Genomic DNA, 20,383 nt, shown 5'->3' on the forward strand with positions numbered 1-20,383 from the left:
GCTGCCCTTGTCCTTCTAGGTGGTAGAGGTCGTGGGTTTGGGAGGAGCTGCCGAAGAAGTCTTGGTGAGTTGCTGCAGTGCATCTTGTAGATGATACACACTGCAGCCACGGTGCGCCGGTGCTGGAGGGAGTGAATAGGCCATTCAGCCCCTCGAGCCTGTTCCGCCAAACACGCACAGGCGCTCCCACAGGGAGAGGTTGCGGAGACTCGCATCGATGCATTCAAGGTTGAGGCCTCGGGAGAAATGGTAGCCCGGGCGAACTTGTACTTTCACCCACTTTCTTTGCATTTAAGCCTGTAGCAGTATTAGTGAAAGTTTCCCCAATATAACTGCAATCTCAAATGTTTATATAATTTGAATAATAAGCGATTCAGGTCGTAAAAATAACTATCGCTAAGTGACGAATAAACTAAACATTACAGAAAGACTTGGATTTCTATAGCGCCTTTCACGACCACCGGATTCTCAAAGCGCTTCACAGCCAATGAAGCACTTTATTGCTGTTGTAATGTGGGAAACACAGTAGCCTTTTTTTGCGCACAGCAAGCTCCCACAAACAACAATGTGATAATGACCAGATCATCTGTTTTTTTTTGGTGATGTTGGTTCAGGGATAAATATTAGTCCCAGATCAGAGGTCCACTTCGTGGAAGGAGGAGAGGTCAAGATGGCCGCGGGCATCGTGCTCACCAGGGACCGCAGGCATCGTGCTCACCGGGGGCCGCAGGCATCGTGCTCACCACATGCTCACCGGGGGCCGCAGGCATCGTGCTCACCGGGGGCCGCAGGCATCGTGCTCACCGGGGGCCGCAGGCATCGTGCTCGCTGGGGGCCGCAAGCATCGTGCTCACCGGGGGCCGCAGGAATCATGCTCACCGGGGGCCGCAGGCATCGTGCTCACCGGGGGCCGCAGGCATCGTGCTCACCGGGGGCCGCAGGCATCGTGCTCACCGGGGGCCGCAGGCGTTGTGCTCACCGGGGGCCGCAAGCATCGTGTTCACCGGGGGCCGCAGGCAGTGTGCTCACCGGGGGCCGCAGGCATCGTGCTCACCACATGCTCACCGGGGGCCGCAGGCGTCGTGCTCACCGGGGGCCGCAGGCATCGTGCTCACCGGGGGCCGCAGGCATCGTGCTCACCGGGGGCCACAGGCAGTGTGCTCACCGGGGGCCGCAGGCATCGTGCTCACCGGGGGCCGCAGGCATCGTGCTCACCGGGGGCCACAGGCGTTGTGCTCACCGGGGGCCGCAGGCGTTGTGCTCACCGGGGGCCACAGGCAATGTGCTCACCGGGGGCCGCAGGCAGTGTGCTCACCGGGGGCCGCAGGCGTTGTGCTCACCGGGGGCCACAGGCAATGTGCTCACCGGGGGCCGCAGGCAGTGTGCTCACCGGGGGCTCCGCAGTTGAGTGGGACCAGCGGCCAGGATGGAGGGCAGGATGTCACTGGAGGGAGGAAGGCCCAAGTGTCACCGGGAGATAGAGGCTCGAGTGTCGCCGGAGGGAGGGAGGACCGATGTCGATGGAGGGAGGGAGGGAGGAATGAGTGTCGGCGGAGGGAGGGAGGGAGGGAGGGGCAGGGAGGCCCAAACGTTGCCGGACAGGCATCTTCCACCCTTCACAATGAAGTTCGGGACCTGGAACTTCGTCTTTCGAATGAGACTTTCAACCGATGCCCTGTCTGCTCTCTCAAGTGGTCGTAAAAGATCCTATAGCGCTATTTAGAAGAAGAGCAGGGGAGTTCTTACTTTTCTGAACCAGGGAAACAACGTTCGGAATAAATTGGCAAACATTTAAATTTCCTTTTTATATATACGTATATATATTGCGGAGGCACCCACACTGCCTCCGCAAGCTCCTGCAAATCCACTGGGAGGACAGATGCACCAATGGCAGTGTTCTCACCCAGGCCAACATCCCCAGCATTGAAGCACTGAACAAGCTCAACCAGCTCCGTTGGGCGGGCCACATCGTCCACATGCCTGACATGAGACTCCCTAAGCAAGAGCTCTACTCGGAATGCCGACACGGCAAGCGAGCCCCAAGTGGGCAGAGGAAACATTTCAAGAACACTCTCAAAGCTTCCCCAATAAAGTGCAACATCCCCCACCGACACCTGGGAGTCCCTGGCCAAAGACCGCCCGAAGTGGAGGAAGTGCATCCGGGAGGGCACTGAGCTCCTCGAGTATTGTCGCCGACAGCATGCAGAAATCATTCTGTACTGTGCATAGGGGCAGTGTCACCTGGGACAAAGGGGTAATATACATCCTCCTTCCCAACACACAATGAGGTAGAGTTTCCGCCAGCGCAATTCCTGCGCCAAAGATCGAAGAATTTCAGGCGTGAGTTACGCCCAGCTGCAGTAATAAATCTGCACTAGGTCACCGCCACTCCGAAATACATCACCGAATATTTCTCAATGCAAGGAAAAAAGAATAAACAATTACATTCATTGCACTGGTTCATGGAAGATTTTCAGTTTGTGATTATGCAAATGAGTTTGGGCGGAAACAGGAATCATAAAATCAATTCATAAAATGAGAACAATTTGCGCCCGGATTGTCAATTGTGCCCAAAGGGGAAACCCAACAGTGATTTCAAAACCTTGTATAGAATAGTGACAGCAACACAATGTATGGGGCAGTCACATCGTACACAATGTACGGGGCGGTGAATTGTACACAATGTACGGGGCAGTGAATTGTACACAGTGTATGGGGTGGTCACATCGTACACCATGTATGGGGCAGTGAATTGTACACCATGTATGGGGCGGTCACATCGTACACAATGTATGGGGCGGTCACATCGTACACAATGTATGGGGCGGTCACATCGTACACAATGTATGGGGCGGTCACATCGTACACAATGTATGGGGCAGTGAATTGTACACAATGTATGGGGCGGTGATATCAACATAATGGGCTTAATGCCCGTTTTTGCATGCTTAATGCCCGTTTTACCACTGAAATGACTTTTAATGCCCATATATCGACCATTTTGACACAAAATGGAAACTGCCGGGCAATTCTCGGAAACTTATCACCGAGCGTTACTTTTCCCCATGTGCTTAACGCCAGGAAAAAATATTACACCTCCCGCAAGTACAAGGAGAAGCATTCTTACCTCGACTTGCCCGACACCACCTACCTTCGGACAATCCACTTCCACAAAGAGGTTAGCACTGAGGTATGCCAGCTTACACGGGCAGATCTGCAGCCTGCCAACACCACCAGTACTGCACTATCCATCGAGGTCAAAGTCATCGCGGCACTGTCGTTCTATGCCTCAGGTTCTTTTCATGCCACAGCTGAAGACATTTGCGGACTTTCTCAGCACTCCACACATCGCTGCATTAAATAGGTCACTGAAGCCCTGTACGCACGCAGGAAGGACTTGATCAGCTTCCCTATGACCAGGGAGGCACAGAGTGAGAGGGCTCTAGGATTCTCCAGAATTGCAAACTTCCCCAAGTGCAGGGAGCAATAGACTGTACACACATCGCGATGTGGGCACCTTTTCAGAATGCTGAGGTTTTCAGGAACCGCAAGGGATTCCACTCCCTGAATGTCCAACTGGTTGTCAACCATCAGCAAATTATACTGGCAGTGAATGCTCAATTTCCAGCCAGAATCCATGATGCTCACATCCTGCGTGAGAGCACTGTCTCTGACTTGTACAATGAGCCACAAGGTCAATGCTGGATGCTTGGTGACAAAGGATATGGTCTCACCACCTGGCTGATGACCGCCGCTCTCCCTCCCCACCGCCCCCCCCACCCCCCGCGTGACACCCACACCGAAGCCGAGAGGCGATACAATGTGAGCCACAGAGCAACTCGCAATATAGTGGAGAAAACCACTGGAGTCCTGAAGCAACTCTTTAGATGCCTGGACCACTCTGAGCAGGTAGCTAAATTCGTGCTGGTGTGCTCCATGCTGCACAACTTAGCTATCAGGAAGGGACAAGAATTGCCTAATGAGTCTGACAGTCCACCTCACCAGAGAGAGGAAGAGGGGGATGCTGACATCGGCCCAGACAATCAGGCTGATGCTGAAGCCATGCCCCTGCCTCCCTGTAGACCGCATGAAAGAGACCATGGTGGCATGATAGCTGCAAGAGCCTTACGTCAGGAGCTCATCAATGATCAATTTGCCTGAAAGAACGTTGGTGTTATTTACAAGGCTGATACACTGCTGCAGGTCATACATCAATGGTGGGCATCACCTTGGTGACAGTTAAAGTTTAAGTTGATTGAAGTTAAGTGTCATTATACTCTTTGACGTTAAGGAATCACCAGTGTGTAATGATGCAGCTATCTGAGCCAATTTGCTACAAGGTTTTGTTAAATAAAACACATTTAAACCGAACATTAGTCTGAAATCATCAGTATTTCTGTACAAACCAACCCTATCCCCCTGCCCCCCACATTCTCCTCCCCACCTCTACCCCTTCCCCTCCTGACTCCAAGCCGCCTGGCCAAGGAGGTCCTCAGGCAATGCTTCATTGGCTGGGGGGGAGGGGGTGTGGTAATGGCCAAAGCGCTGCTTGGACGGATATGGGAGAGGACGGTCCCGAGGTGGGAATATGCTCCGAGCCAGAAGCAAGATGTTGCTGCTAGCTCTCATGTGTGGTTGGCAATGGGGGCGTGGCACCTTGGGGTGCAGTGAGGTGCCTCCGGGACCACTGGGTGCCCTCTGACACCAGTGTTCCTGGCTACCAGCTCCAGGGCCTCCTCCATCCCTTCTGTTATATATGTGAACTTGTATTTACTCTGTACAGCCACCAGAGGGCTCATCCCCTGGAGTCCCAAGGGATCCCATAATCTCTTGGCAGCACAGGTATTTAAGGAGGCCTCACACGTTGGAGGGGCACTCTGGAGGTCTGCAATAAAAGACTAAGGTCACACTTTGAGCTCAGTGTTCAGTCTGACTTTCTCCATGCATAACAACTGGCGACGAGATACAGATAGCAAACCCAAAGATGCAGAGAACAGTGGGCATCCTGGAGAAATTCTCAGAGGGAGATGATTGGGAAACTTTTGTGGAGCGACTTGACCAATACTTCGTGGCCAACGAGCTAGATGGGGAAGAGAATGCTTGACAAATCTAGAATTTTTTGAGGATGTTTCCAGTAGAGTGGACAAGGGAGAACCAGTTGATGTGGTGTATTTGGACTTTCAAAAGGCTTTCAACAAGGTCCCACACAAGAGATTAATATGCAAAGTTAAAGCACATGGGATTGAGGTTAGTGTGCTGACGTGGATTGAGAACTGGTTGGCAGACAGGAAGCAAAGAGTAGGAGTAAATGGGTACTTTTCAGAATGGCAGGCAGTGACTAGTGGGGTGCCGCAAGGTTCTGTGCTGGGGTCCCAGCTGTTTACATTGTAGATTAATGATTTAGACGAGGGGATTAAATGTAGTATCTCCAAATTTGCGGATGACACTAAGTTGGGTGGCAGTGTGAGCTGCGAGGAGGATACTATGAGGCCGCAGAGTGACTTGGATTGGTTAGGTGAGTGGGCAAATGCATGGCAGATGAAGTATAATGTGGATAAATGTGAAGTTATCCACTTTGGTAGTAAAAACAGAGACAGACTGTTATCTGAATGGTGACAGATTAGGAAAAGGGGAGGTGCAACGAGACCTGGGTGTCATGGTACATCAGTCATTGAAGGTTGGCATGCAGGTACAGCAGGCGGTTAAGAAAGCAAATGGCATGTTGGCCTTCATAGCGAGGGGATTTGATTACAGGGGCAGGGAGGTGTTACTACAGTTGTACAGGGCCTTGGTGAGGCCACACCTGGAGTATTGTGTACAGTTTTGGTTTCCTAACTTGAGGAAGGACATTCTTGCTATTGAGGGAGTGCAGCAAAGGTTCACCAGACTGATTCCCAGGATGGCGGGACTGACATATCAAGAAAGACTGGATCAACTGGGCTTGTATTCACTGGAGTTCAGAAGAATGAGAGGGGATCTCATAGAAACGTTTAAAATTCTGATAGGTTGAGACAGGTTAGATGCAGGAAGAATGTTTCCAATGTTGGGGAAGTCCAAAACCAGGAGTCACAGTCTAAGGATAAGGGGTAAGCCATTTAGGATCGAGATGAGGAGAAACTTCTTCACCCAGAGAGTGGTGAACCTGTGGAATTCTCTACCACAGAAAGTTGTTGAGGCCAATTCACTAAATATATTCAAAAAGGAGTTAGATGCAGTCCTTACTACTAGGGGGATCAAGGGGTATGGCGAGAAAGCAGGAATGGGGTACTGAAGTTGCATGTTCAGCCATGAACTCATTGAATGGCAGTGCAGGCTCGAAGGGCCGAATGGCCTACTCCTGCACCTATTTTCTATGTTTCTATATCGAACGCTGCCAAATGAAGGGCAATCCTCCTCACCGTCTGTGGGGTACCAATGTATGGCCTCATGAAGAATCTGCTCACTCCAGCGAAACCCACAGAGAAATTGTGCGACGATTTGTGCACACTGGTCTGAGAGCATTTGAACCTGAAGGAAGGCGTTCTGATGGCGAGGTACCGTTTCTCTACCTACAAAAGGTCTAAAGGCCAGGAAGTGGCGAGTTATGTCGCCGAGCTAAGACGCCTTGCAGAACATTGCGAATTTGAAGGACATTTGGAGCACATGATCAGAGACTTTTTCGTACTTGGCATTGGCCACGCAACCATACTTCGCAAACTTTTGACTATAGAGACCCCAACCTTAAGTAAGGCCATAGCGATAGCCCAGGTGTTCATTGCCACCAGTGACAAGACAAAGCAAATCTCTCAGCACACAAGTGCTGCTACAAGTACTGTGAACAAAGTGATGTTGTTTTCGAATTGTATCGTACAGTGCAGGTCACACATACCTGCAGCTGCACATCCGCTGATGTCTCCACAAGTCCACCATCAAGGGTGATGAATGCAACACCATTAACATCTTGTTGGTGCTGCGGGGATGATCATCGTTTCCATTCATGCCAATTCAAAGGGTATGTTTGCAAGGGCTGTGGAACAAAGGGACACCTCCAACGTATGTGCAGGCAAGCTGCTAATCTTGTTAAACCTGCAAATCATCATGTTGCAGAGGAGGACAGATCCGCGGAGGATCACGACGAACCAGAGCCTCAGACCGAGGAGGCAGAGGTACATGGGGTGCACACATTCACCACGAATTGTCCCCCAATAATGCTGAATGTTGAACTAAATGGACTCCCGGTGTCAATGGAACTGGATATGGGCGCGAGCCAGTCCACCATGGGCAAAAAGACTTTCGAAAGATTGTGGTGCAACAAGGCCTCAAGGCCAGTCTTATCTCCAGTTCGCACGAAACTACGAACTTACACAAAAGAACTGATTCCTGTAATCAACAGTGCTAATGTAAAGGACTCCTATGATGGAGTGGTGCACAAGCTACCACTCTGGGTGGTACCAGGTGATGGTCCCACGCTGCTCGGCAGGAGCTGGCTGGGAAAGATACGCTGGAACTCCGATGTCCGAGCGCTGTCGCCCGCTGATGACACTTCATGTGCCCAGGTCTTAAACAAATTCCCTTCGCTGTTCGAACCAGGCATCAGGAAATTCCAAGGAGCAAAAGTGCAGATCCACCTAATTCCGGGGGCGCAACACATCCATCACAAGGCGAGAGCAGTACTGTACATGATGAGAGAAAGGGTAGAGAGCGAGCTTGACCGGCTGCAAAGAGAGGGCATTATTTCACCGATCGAGTTCAACAAGTGGGCCAGTCCTATTCTCCTAGTCCTCAAGGGAGATGGCACCGTCAGAATCTGTGGTGATTACAAAGTAACTATCAATTGTTTCTCCCTGCAGGATCAATAGCCACTACCAAAGGCAGACGACCTCTTTACAACACTGGCGGGAGGAAAGACGTTCCCGAAGCTGGATCTGACTTCATCCTACATGACGCAGGAACTGGAGGAATCATCGAAGGCCCTCATCTGCATCAACATGCACAAAGATCTTTTTGTTTATGACAGATGCCCGTTTTGAATCTGATCAGTGGCAGCGATATTCCAGAGAAACATGGAAAGCCTACTGAAATCAGTCCCGCACACCGTGGTCTTCCAGGACGAGATCATGGTCACGGGTCGGAACACAGTCGAGCATCTGCAGTACCTGGAGGAGGTTCTTAGTCGACTCAACTGCGTGGGGCTCAGGTTAAAACGCTCAAAGTGCGTTTTCCTGGCACCTGAAGTGGAGTTCTTGGGAAGGAGGATTGCAGCGGACGGCATCAGGCCCACCAATGCAAAGACGGAGGCAATCGAGAAAGCACCGAGGCCATGGAATGTGATGGAGCTGCGGTCATTTCTGGGACTCCTGAACTACTTTGGTAATTTCTTATCGGTTTCAGCACACTGTTGGAACCAGTGCATGTCTTACTACGTAAAGGGGATGAATGGATTTGGGGCAAAAGCCAAGAAAATGCCTTTGTAAAAGCGAGAAAATTGTTATACTCAAAGAAATTGCTTGTGTTGTATGATCCATGCAAGCGTTTGGTACTAGCATGTGGTGTCGGGTGTTTATTGCAACAAGCTAATGATTTTGGGAAACTGCAACTGGTTAAGGCTGAGAGAGCCTACAGCTCTGATTGAGAAAGAAGCGTTAGCGTGTGTCAATGAGGTAAAGAAAATGCATCAATACCTGTTTGGGCTAAAATTTGAATTGGAAACTGACCATAAGCCACTTATATCCCTGTTTTCCGAGAGTAAAAGGATTAATACCAACGCATCGGCCCGCATCCAGAGATGGGCGCTCACGTTGTCCGCATACAACTACGCCATCCGCCACAGGCCAAGCAGGCGCAGAAAACTGCGCTGATGCTCTCAGTAAGTTGCCATTGCCCACCACGGGGGTGGAAATGGCACAGCCCGCAGATCAACCATGGTGATGGAAGCATTTGAGAGTGAGTAATCACCCGTCACTGCCCAGCAGATCAAAACCTGGACAAACCAGGACCCCTTATTATCTCTAGTCAAAAGCCGTGTGCTTCACGGGAGCTGGTCCAGTGTCCCAGTGGAAATGCAGGAAGAGATAAAGCCGTTCCAGCGGCACAAATGTGAAATGTATATACAAGCAGACTGCCTTCTGTAGGGCAATCGAGTAGTGGTCCCCAAGAAGGGCAGAGACACCTTCATCAATGACCTCCACAGTACCCGTAATGATGAAAGCAATAGCCAGATCCCACGTGTGGTGGCCCGCTATCGATGCGGACTTAGAGTCCTGCGTTCACAGATGTAATACATTCTTGCAGTTAAGCAAAGTACCCAGGGAGGCGCTGCTAAGTTTATGGTCTTGGCCCTCCAAACTGTAGTCTGGGGTACACGTCGACTATGCAGGCCCATTCTTGGGTAAAATGTTCCTTGTGGTTGTAGACGCATACCCCAAGTGGATTTAATGCGAGATAATGTCGGCTAGCACGTCCACTGCCACTACTGAAAGCCTGCAGGCCATGTTTGCCACTCACGGCTTACCCGATGTCCTGGTGAGTGACAACGGGCCATGTTTTACCAGTGCTGAGTTCAAAGAATTCATGACCTGTAATGGGATCAAACATGTCACATCTGCCCCGTTTAAACCAGCGTCAAATGGTAGGCAGGGAGAGCAGTGCAAACCATCAAGCAAGGCTTGAAGAGGGTAACTGAAGGCTCACTGCAGACTCGCCTATCCCGAGTCCTGCTTAGCTATCGCACAACACCCCACTCGCTCACTGGGATCCCACCTGCTGAACTGCTCATGAAAAGAACACTTAAGACAAGGCTCTCGTTAGTTCACCCTGATCTACGTGAACAGGTAGAGAGCAGGCGGCTTCAACAAAGTGCATACCATGATAACACAAATGTGTCGCGCGAGATTGAAATCAATGATCCTGTATTTATATTAAATTATGGACAAGATCCCAAGTGGCTTCCCGGCATTGTTGTGGCCAAAGAGGGGAGCAGGATGTTTTGGGTCAAACTTTCAAATGGACTCATTCACCGGAAACACTTGGACCAAATCAAACTCAGATTCAGACTATCCTGAGCAACCCACCTTGGACTCTACCTTTTTTGATCCCCCAACATACACACCAGTGGCAACCGGCACCACGGTTGACCACGAAGCAGAGCCCATCATGCACAGCAGCCCAGCAGGGCCCAACACACCGGGCAGCCCAGCAAGGCCCCAACACACCAGGCAGCTCAGCAAGGCCAGCTGCACAGCAGCCCAGCAAGGGCCCAACAAATGATTCAACAATACCAGCTTTCACACCGAGATGATCAACCAGGGCAAGAAGGGCCCCAGATCGACTCACATTGTAAATAGTTGCACAATTGACTTTGGGGTGGGGGCGGGGGGAGGTGTTGTTATATATGTAAACTTGTAGTTACACTGTACAGCCACCAGAGGGCTCATCCCCTGGAGTCCCAAGGGATCCCATAATCCCTTGTGAGCACAGGTATTTAAAGAGGCCTCATAGGTTGGAGAGGCACTCTGGAAACCTGCAATAAAAGACTAAGTTCACACTTTACTTTGAGCTCAGTGTTCAGTCTGACTCTTTCTCCATACAGAACACTTTCCATGTTATATCTTATTTGTTGGACAAAAACCCGGTGCCAATGATGTTCTTAGTGTTTAGTAGGCTTTTTGCTACTGGTGAATCTCCGCCGTGCCTCTCACAACAACCTGACAAGCACACACCACAGCCACACACGTTTTCAGTCTCTCTGAGCTCCCTCTCTCTGTCTCCTCTTCTACGCATGTCATGATGACTCTTGACCCCCTGAATAGTGGGAATCAAGCATTGCCATGCCATTGCTAAGGACTTTACGGCAGAAGGTCAAAAGAATTTAACGCTACCGCCCATTTGATATTGCTCGCGGTAACGTCCATTTTCAAAAATGGAAACAACGGGCTAGAACCTCCACTTTTGAGCTCATCACCCAAAAATGGGCGTTATTTCCGGCGTGGGTGGTAAAAAAGGGTTTTCAGATCGCCGGCTTCTCACCCATTCTGAAAACATATCGTTTCCCGAGCGACATCACAGAGATGGAGGATCAAGTGCTAGCACTCGTGGGGAAGCACCCCCGGATAGCCACAGACACATCTGCAGACGCTGAAGTGATGCCATGTGAATAAAGCTTACACCATTGAGTGATATAAAGTCAATAGATGCCACACTAACTCATATCTGACCAATCATATATGATAGATGATTTCTAAAAGTGTCATAGAAATAATGCTAGCCCAATGAAAATCATTGCAATGCACAATGTATTGATGGTGATGAAATGTGATGTCTGTGATGATTTTGAGAGCAGTGGTGCTTTTGTCGTGCATATGCTGTCTGGAGTGCTGGACTCACCTTGTTACCCTAGCTCCCCCTTCTCCTCTAACAAACTCATTTGTATCTTGCAGCTCAGCCAGCAGCATGGCCCCAGGCAAGGCCACAGAGACCAAAAGGTGGGGGCGCGGGGCAGGAGTCGGCGGACGATCCTACTACATCTGGTGCTGAGCAGCTCTGATTGTCGCCCGTCAATCCGCTGGGTCTGTTCTCCACAGATGAGAGTGCGGACTTTGAAAAACCTGCATTGTCACGCTCCAGTACCCATTCCACCCCAAGGCCATCTATTGGTCCTCCGGTCATTCTCACCTCCACTCTGGAGGTGCTGGCCCCAAGCACTTCTCCACAGGGCACCCCATTTGTCCCCAGGACAGCGCCGACCCTGCGGAGGTCTCGTGGACGTGGCAGGTCTGTTCCATGAGCACGACATGACAGCGGAGAGATGGTACAGTTGGCCAGGAGGACTGCAGACATTGGTGACCAGCTCATCAAAGCTTTGGGAGCATATCCCGACACCCAACCACCATGACCGAGTACATTCCGCGCATGGCGGAGTCCCTGGATGCGATAGCCAGGAACACTGCTGCTACAGGCCTCCCAGTGGTCCCTGAGCACGACACTCAACCCCTAGGTTCTGCACCACCACTGCAAACGACAGATAAGAACAAGGACCAAGATCCTGCTTCTGCATCAGAGAATGTTGCCCCCTCGGCACCTCCCGCTCCCATACCTGTCCAACCAACGCATCTGCCTTCATCCCCTCCAATGAGACACCGCCTGAGGAACTCCTCGGCCAGGCGCCCTGTTGCAAGGAGGGAAAGGGGTAGAGGTGGGGAGAAGGAGAGGGGCGAAGAAAAGTGAGGTGCATGTGTGCAGATGGCTGTGTTATATCTCCATCTGGGTGTATGCAATTTGTTGCAATGTATGGGGGTTGGGGACCACTCTCCTGCTTTGACTTTGTATTCTGTGTTGCTGGACATGTTGAACATGTGATTTATGTCAATGGTGGTAAAAGTGGGATGTGGGCAGGGGTTGGGTGTTATTGGCTGTGATATTTATGATTTCAGACCAATGTTGGTATTAAACTTTTGTTATTGAACATAACCTTGTTGCGCATTGTCTCAGATAGGTGGACTGTTATACAGTGGAGATTCCTTACCATGAAGGGGTTAAATACAACTTAACATCAATCAACGTAAACTCTAACTGGCACCAAGGTGATGGGCACCATTGATGTCTGAGCTGCACACACACAGCAATGTGTCAGCATTGTGTCTCACATCAGCGCTCTTTCAGTCAATTCTTTCCGATATCAGCTCCTCACGCAAGAGTGGGATTTAACAAACGCCAGCCACAGTGCTGGCATTCGTTCCGGTTCGTTCCACTTTTTATGGCCGTTTTTTTCAGCGAGCGATATTGTGGGTGATATGTGTGCGAGGTGGTGAAATTGAAGATGGGCGGTCTTCATGGCCGCTAGTTTGGGGAAATATGCTCTTCCGACAAAAAACATTGGGCGGGCGTTAATATTGAATTTCAGCATTAATTCCGTGCAGAGAGTAATGCTGGGCGATATTATGGGTGTTGAATTTGCCCATTCTGCTGATTCCACTCAAAAAACGTGGGCGGGCCGTGATATTTTTTCCCGGTGTTAAGCATATGGGGAAAGTAACGCTCGGCGATAAGTTTCCTAAAAATGCCTGTCAGTTTCCATTTTGTGCCCAAATTGGTGATATATGGGTGTTATATGTCATTTCAGCGGTAAAATGGGCATTAAGCATGCAAAAAATGTGGAGGTCCTAACCCCCTTAGCATTTGTGCCCCGTTATCCAAAAATGCACGCCTTTGTTGTCCTGGGTTTTTGCAGACTTGTAGTCTCCATAGGAAACTGTTTTTTCCCCTCTGGCCAATTAGTCCATTGGCTCCTCTGCTTTTGTCTCGATGTTAATCGGGTCTCACTCCTGACCCCAGAAATTGTATTAATCAGTTTATGAGTCACCACCTGCCCCAGGCTGGCGTTCTTTCTCCCACCCAACAGTCCCACAGGTTTTCTTTAAACCATTTTCGCCATGGCCTCTTGCTGTGCCTTGATCATGAAATGTGTAAACCTTACAGATACAAACATCAAAGGCTCCGGTGGACAAAGAATTTCATCGGCAGATGAAGCGGCAGCTTTCGACAGACTTGACGGCAGCACCAAAATCGGCAACTATGTCTGATCCATTCACCTGGGATGAACTAAACGCAGCCCTGTCGACAACCAAATCTGGAAAAGCTGCTGGTCTAGATGGTGTTTACCCTGAATCTGTAAATGCACTGGGATCCAAATTGAAGAGATGGTTGACCACCTTCTTCTCTGAGGTACTGGCAACTGGTAAAGTTCCAACTATTTGGAGGGAGACTAAAATAATTGCCCTCCTGAAGCAGGGGAAGAATGCTTGTGAAGCCTCCAGCTATTGCCCAATCTCCTTACTTTGTACTTGTCATAAAGTGCTGGAGAGGCTACTACTCCACAGACTAGCCAACCATTCCTAAGGAGCAAGTGGGCTTCCGGAGTGGCTGTAACAGCTGCGACCAAGTGGTAGCTTTACTAACACACATCGAAGCAGGCTTCCAGTGCCAGTTTAAGACTGCCGTAGCACTCGTGGACCTGTCAGTGGGGTATGACACAGTATGGAAGCATGGACTGCTTTTCAAGCTCTGCATCATTTTACCCTGCACAACAACGATCCATCTCCTCAACTCCATGCTTAGCAACCGACACTTCCATGTATACTCTGGCACTCAGAAGCGCAGATATAGGACATTTAACAACGGACTCCCACAGGTTGTGTCCTGGCACCCATGTTATTCAACGTTTACACCAGTGATCTGCCCAAAACAGAGTCCCGCAAGTTCATATACGTTGATGACATTTCCTTGCCAAGCAAAACCCAAATCTGTCCATCATCGAATGGGCCCTGAGCAGTGATTTACAGAGGATGGAGATCTACTTCCCTTGATGGTGACTCTGGCCAAACGCACAAAAGCCAGTCACCTCGACATTCCACTTCAATACCAATCGAGCAAACCAAGCTTTGAAAGTCTCCGTTTGCGGTGCAGAGGTAAACCATGCCAAAAACTCTTCCTATTTAGGAATCACGCTTGATCGTACCCTGTCATATATACAACATCTCCAGAACCTATAGAAGAAACTAAAGAGTCAGGTCAACTTGATCCAGAAACTCACCGGATCCACATGGGGAGCAAATGCTCAAACCCTCCGTATGCCAGCACCTCTACACCAGCAAAGACATGTCGATCCAGGCCAACTTGAATAACCTACCACCAGCCCATCTCACATCTAGAGGCCATTTTGGATCATCCCTGAAGCCCTTCAGCGATCTGCCCACAGCCTTGATGACCGATGGTGAAATACCTGGAAGAACTGCGACATACAGAATGGAACATCCCAGAGTACCTGAAGGATCAAATATTCCTCACAAATATTGGGCAACCATCAACCACCTCAGAACTGGTCATCGTAGATGCTGCCACCTTCTCCATAGGTGGAAGAGTAAAGCATCCCCATCATGTGACTGTGGAGCTCCTAATCAGATCCTGGAGCAAATCATTGAGCACTGCCCTCAGGGGAAATTTGCAGGAAGCCTACAAGATATCCATGCTGTTACATCGGAAGCTTGGGTAACCAACTTGGATATTGACGTTTGATTTGCTTTGCTGCTACCATACGAAAAAAGACTGGACTCATAACTAGCAGAAAGGAAGATGGCTGCGTTTATTGGAGGTCAATCATCTCAGCCCCAGGACGTCGCTGCAAGAGTTTCTCTGGGCAGTGTCCTAGGCCCAACACTCTTCAGCTGCTTCATCAATGACCTTCCCTTCATCATAAGGTCAGAAGTGGGGATGTTCACTGATGATTGCACAGAGTTCAGTTCCATTCGCAACTCCTCAGATAATGGAGCAGTCCATGCCCGCATGCAGCTAGACCTGGGCGACATTCAGGCTTGGGCTGATAAGTGGCAAGTAACATTCACGCAAAACATGTATCAGGCAATGACTATCTCCAACAAGCGACAGTCGACCGGCCCTTGACAGTCAACTTCATTAACAGCTCAAAATCCCCCACCATCAATATCCTGGGGGTCACCATTGACCAGAAACTTAACTCGAGCAGCCACGTATGTAAATACTGTGGCAACAAGAGCGGGTCAGAGGCTGGGTATTCTGCAGCGAGTGTCTCACTCCTGACTCTCCAAAGCCTTCCCACCATCTACAAGACACCATCTACAGGTGTGTGATGGAATACTCTCCAATTGCCTGGATGAACGCAGCTCCAACAACATTCGGGAAGCTCAACACCATCCAGGACAAAGCAGCCCGCTTGATTGACACCCCATCCACCACCTTAAAACATCAACTCGCTCCACCACCGGCACAACTTGGCTGCAGTGTTTACCATCTACAAGATGCAGTGCAGCAACTCGCCAAGGCTTCTTCGGCAGCACCTCCCAGACCCGCGACCTCTACCACCTAGAAGGACAAGGACAACAGGTGTATGGGAACACCACCAACTCCATGTTCCACCTCCAAGTCACACAACATCCTGACTTGGAAATATATCGGTCGTTCCTTCATAGTCACTGGGACAAAATCCTGGAGATCCCTCCCTAACAGCACTGTGAGAGCACCTTCACCATACGGACTGCAGCAGTTCAAGAAGGTGGCTCACTTTCACCTTGTCAGGGGCGATTAGGGATTAGCAATAAATGCTGGCCTGGAGAGCACCACCCACATCTGGAGAATGAATAAAGAAAGGAATCAAATTCATCAGAATGCACCAAATTAAAGTGACAATTCGGCACTTTCTGGGGAAGTGATTGGCCCAGACACATTGGTACCGAATAGTATTTAGAAAGGTACGGATAAAGGGGCAGGGGGAACACAGATACAAACAGGGGGTGTTGCACTTTATCAGGGAGGCTTTGAGGGTGTCCCTGTAACGTTTTCTCTGCCCACCTTTGGCTCATTTGCCGTGAAGGAGTATCGAGTAGAGCACTTGCTTTGGGAGTCTCGTGTCAGGCATGCGGACAATGTGGCCTGCCCAGCGAAGCTGACCAAGTGTTGTCAGTGCTTCAATGCTGGGGATGTTGGCCTGGTCGAGGACGCTAACGTTGGTGCGTCTGTCCTCCCAGGGGATTTGTAGGATGTTGCGGAGACATCGTTGGTGGTATTTCTCCAGCGGCTTGAGGTGTCTACTGTACATGGTCCATGTCTCTGAGCCATACAGGAGGGCGGGTATTACTACAGCCCCGTAGACCATGAGCTTGGTGGTGGATTTGAGGGCCCGGTCTTCAAACACTCTTTTCCTCAGGCGGCCGAAGGCTGCACTGGCGCACTGGAGGCGGTGTTGGATCTCGTCGCCAATGTCTGCTCTTGTTGATAGGAGGCTCCCGAGGTATTGGTACCGAATAGTATTTAGAAAGGTCCGGATAAAGGGGCCGGGAGAGCACAGATACAGAGACACAAATATAGACACACGTGTACACAGACACACATATATAACAGACATATATCACACACACACAGGTAGAGACATCCCCCAAACACACACACAGCCCGTACACAGACATATATCACACACACAGGTAAACGCACCAACCGCCATCCTGTGGGCTCGGGCCCTCCCCGCCCCTGGTGTCAGTTTACATGACGTCACACAGACTGCGTTGTCAGGTTACCGGTGTCACACAACTGGCGTTGCTGGGTTACGGACGTCACTTGCGGTCAGACCGGGAAAGTGCGGCGCGGATTCAAATCAGCAGCCACGTGACTGGGAGCGGCCCCGCCTCCGCTGTGGGAGTGGGCGGGGCACTTGTCGAGCTGTGCCGGGCCGCGATTGGTGTAGCGAGCTGTCAATCCGTTGCTTGCACCCAATAGTCGCGACGGATCACGATTGACTCGCTGAGCGCGCTCTGCGCATGTCCCGCATCCCCGGAAATTGACAGTTGGTAAAGAAAAAAATCAAAATGACGGAAAGCGAGCGTGGCCGGGGGCTGAGGGTGAGTGTCCCGGGGGCTGAGGGTAAGTGTCCCGGGGGGAGAGAGTCTCGGGGGCTGAGGGTGAGTGTCCCGGGGGGAGAGGGAGCCGGGGGCTGAGGGTGAGTGTCCCGGGGGCTGAGGGTGAGTGTCCCGGGGGGAGAGGGAGCCGGGGGCTGAGGGTGAGTGTCCCGGGGGGAGAGAGTCTCGGGGGCTGAGGGTGAGTGTCCCGGGGGGAGAGGGAGCCGGGGGCTGAGGGTGAGTGTACCGGGGGGAGAGGGAGCCGGGGGCTGAAGGTGAGTGTCCCGGGGGGAGAGGGAGCTGAGGGCTGAGGGTGAGTGTCCCGGGGGGAGGGGCTGAGGGCGTGTCCTGGGATGGGGTGAAGGGGGAGCCGGGACACTTGCTCTTGTGCTAGAGACTGGCTGGTACAGAATATAACCAACACTCACATACCAATTACTGACAGTTCCAGCTTTAATCCACACTCACAAACCAGATACTGACAGGTACATATTGAGCACCACACTTATCTACCTGAAACTGAGAGATGCAGAATAAAACCCACACTCGCATCCCGGGAAATTACAGGTACAGATTAAACACACACTCGCATATCAAACTGGAAGATGCTGATTAATCCCACACTGACATATCAGAAACTGACAGGTACAGAATAAAATACACACTCGCATACCAGAAACTGACAGGTACAGTTTTAACCCTGACTCATCTGCTAGAAACTGACAGGTCTTGAGTCTCAAGAGAAGTAGCGGCAGGGATTGTGGATACATTGGTTGTTACTTACCAAAATTCCTTGGATTCTGGCAAGGTCCCAGCAGATTGGAAAACTGCAAATGTAACGCCCCTATTTTTAAAAAAGGAAGCAGACAAAAAGCAGGAAGCTCTAGAACAGTTAGCCCAACATCTGTGGTTGGGAAAATGTTGGGGTCCATTATTAAAGAAGCAGTAGCAGGACATTTGGAAAAGCATAATTCAGTCTGGCAGAGTTAGCATCGATTTATGAAGGGAAATTCATGTTTGACAAATTTTCTGGAATTCTTTGAGGATGTAACGAACAGGGTAGTAAAGGGGAACCAGTGGATGTGGTGTATTTGGATTTCCAGAAGGCATTTGACAAAGCGCCACATAAAAGGTTACTGCACAACAGAAAAGTTCACGGGGTTGGGGGTAATACATTAGCATGGATAGAGGATTGGCTAACTAACAGAAAACAGAGCATCGGGATAAATGGTTCATTCTCGGGTTGGCAATCAGTAACTAATGGGGTGTCGCAGGGATCAGTGCTGGGACCCCGCTATTTACAATCTATTAACGACGTGGATGAAGGGACCGAGTGTAATGTAGTCAAGTTTGCTGACGATACAAACATGGGAGGAAAAGCAATGTGTGAGGACATGCAAAAGAACATAGACAGGCTAAGTGGGCAAACATTTGGCACATGGAGTATAATGTTGGAAAGTGTGAGGTTATGCACTGGCAGAAAAAAATCGAAGAGCAAGTTATTATTTAAATGGAGAAAAATTGCATAGTGCTGCAGTACTGGGGGTCCTGGTGCATGAAATATAAAAGGTTAGTATGCAGGTACAGCAAGTGATCAGGAAGGGCAATGGAATCTTGGCCTTTATTGCAAAGAGGATGGAGTATAAAAGCAGGGAAGTCTTGCTGCAGTTATATTGGTGAGGCCACACCTGGAATTCTGCAAACAGTATTGTTTCCATATTTAAGAAAGGATATCCTTGAGTTGGAGGCTGTTCCGAGAAGGTTCACTAAGTTGATTCCGGAGATGAGGGGGTTGACTTCTGAGGGAAGGTTGGGCCTCTACTCATTGGAATTCAGAAGAATGAGAGGTGATCTTATCGAAACATATAAGATTATGAGGGGACTTGACAAGGTGGATGCAGAGAGGATGTTTCCACTGATAGGGGAGAGTAGAACTAGAGGGCATGATCGTAGAATAAGGGGCCGCCCATTTAAAAGTGAGATGAGGAGAAATTTCTTCTGAGGGTTGTAAATCTGTGGAATTTGTTGCTTTAGAGAGTTGTGGAAGCTGGATCATTGAACAAATTTAAGACAGAGATAGACAGTTTCTTAACCGATAAGGAGTTATGAGGAGCAGGCAGGGAAGTGGAGCTGAGCGCATGAACGGATCAGCCATGACCATGTTAAATGGCGGAGCAGGCTCGAGGGGCTGTGTGGCCTACTCCTGCTCCTATTTCTTATGTCGACAGATACATACTCCCATACCAGAGACAAACTTGCATTGAGATGGATATACACTCCCATAGCACAGACTGACAGGCACAGAGATAGACACATACTCTCATACCAGAATCTGACAGGCACACAGATAGATACATACTCCCATACCAGAGACTGACAGGGACAGAGATAGATATATACTTCCATACCAGACACTGACGGGTACAGAGATAGATAAATACTTCTATACCGATCACTGACAGGCACACAGATAGATACATATACCCATACCAGACACTGACAGGCACAGAGATGGATAGATACTCCCATACCAGATACTGACAGGCACAGTGATACTTACTGACATGCACACGGATCGAAACATACTCCCATACCACAGACAGACAGGCACAGAGATAGATACATACTCTCATACCAGAGACAGACACGCACAGTGATTGATACATGTTCCCATCGCAGAGCCTGACGGGCACAGAGATAGATATATACTTCCATACCAGAGAATAATACGCACAGAGATAGATACGTACTCCCATACCACAGATTGACTGGGCCAGAGATATGTACATACACCCATACCAGAGACTGACAGGCACAGATAAATACATAGTCCCATAGCAGAGTTACAGGCACACAGATAGATACATACTCCCAGACCAGAGACTGACAGGCATACAGCTAGATACACACTGCCACACCAGAGACTGACAACACAGAGATAGATACATACTCCCATTCCATAGACTGACAGCATACAGATAGATACA

This window comes from Pristiophorus japonicus, unplaced genomic scaffold (assembly GCF_044704955.1).
Source record: "Pristiophorus japonicus isolate sPriJap1 unplaced genomic scaffold, sPriJap1.hap1 HAP1_SCAFFOLD_29, whole genome shotgun sequence".
Lineage (NCBI taxonomy): Eukaryota > Metazoa > Chordata > Chondrichthyes > Pristiophoridae > Pristiophorus > Pristiophorus japonicus.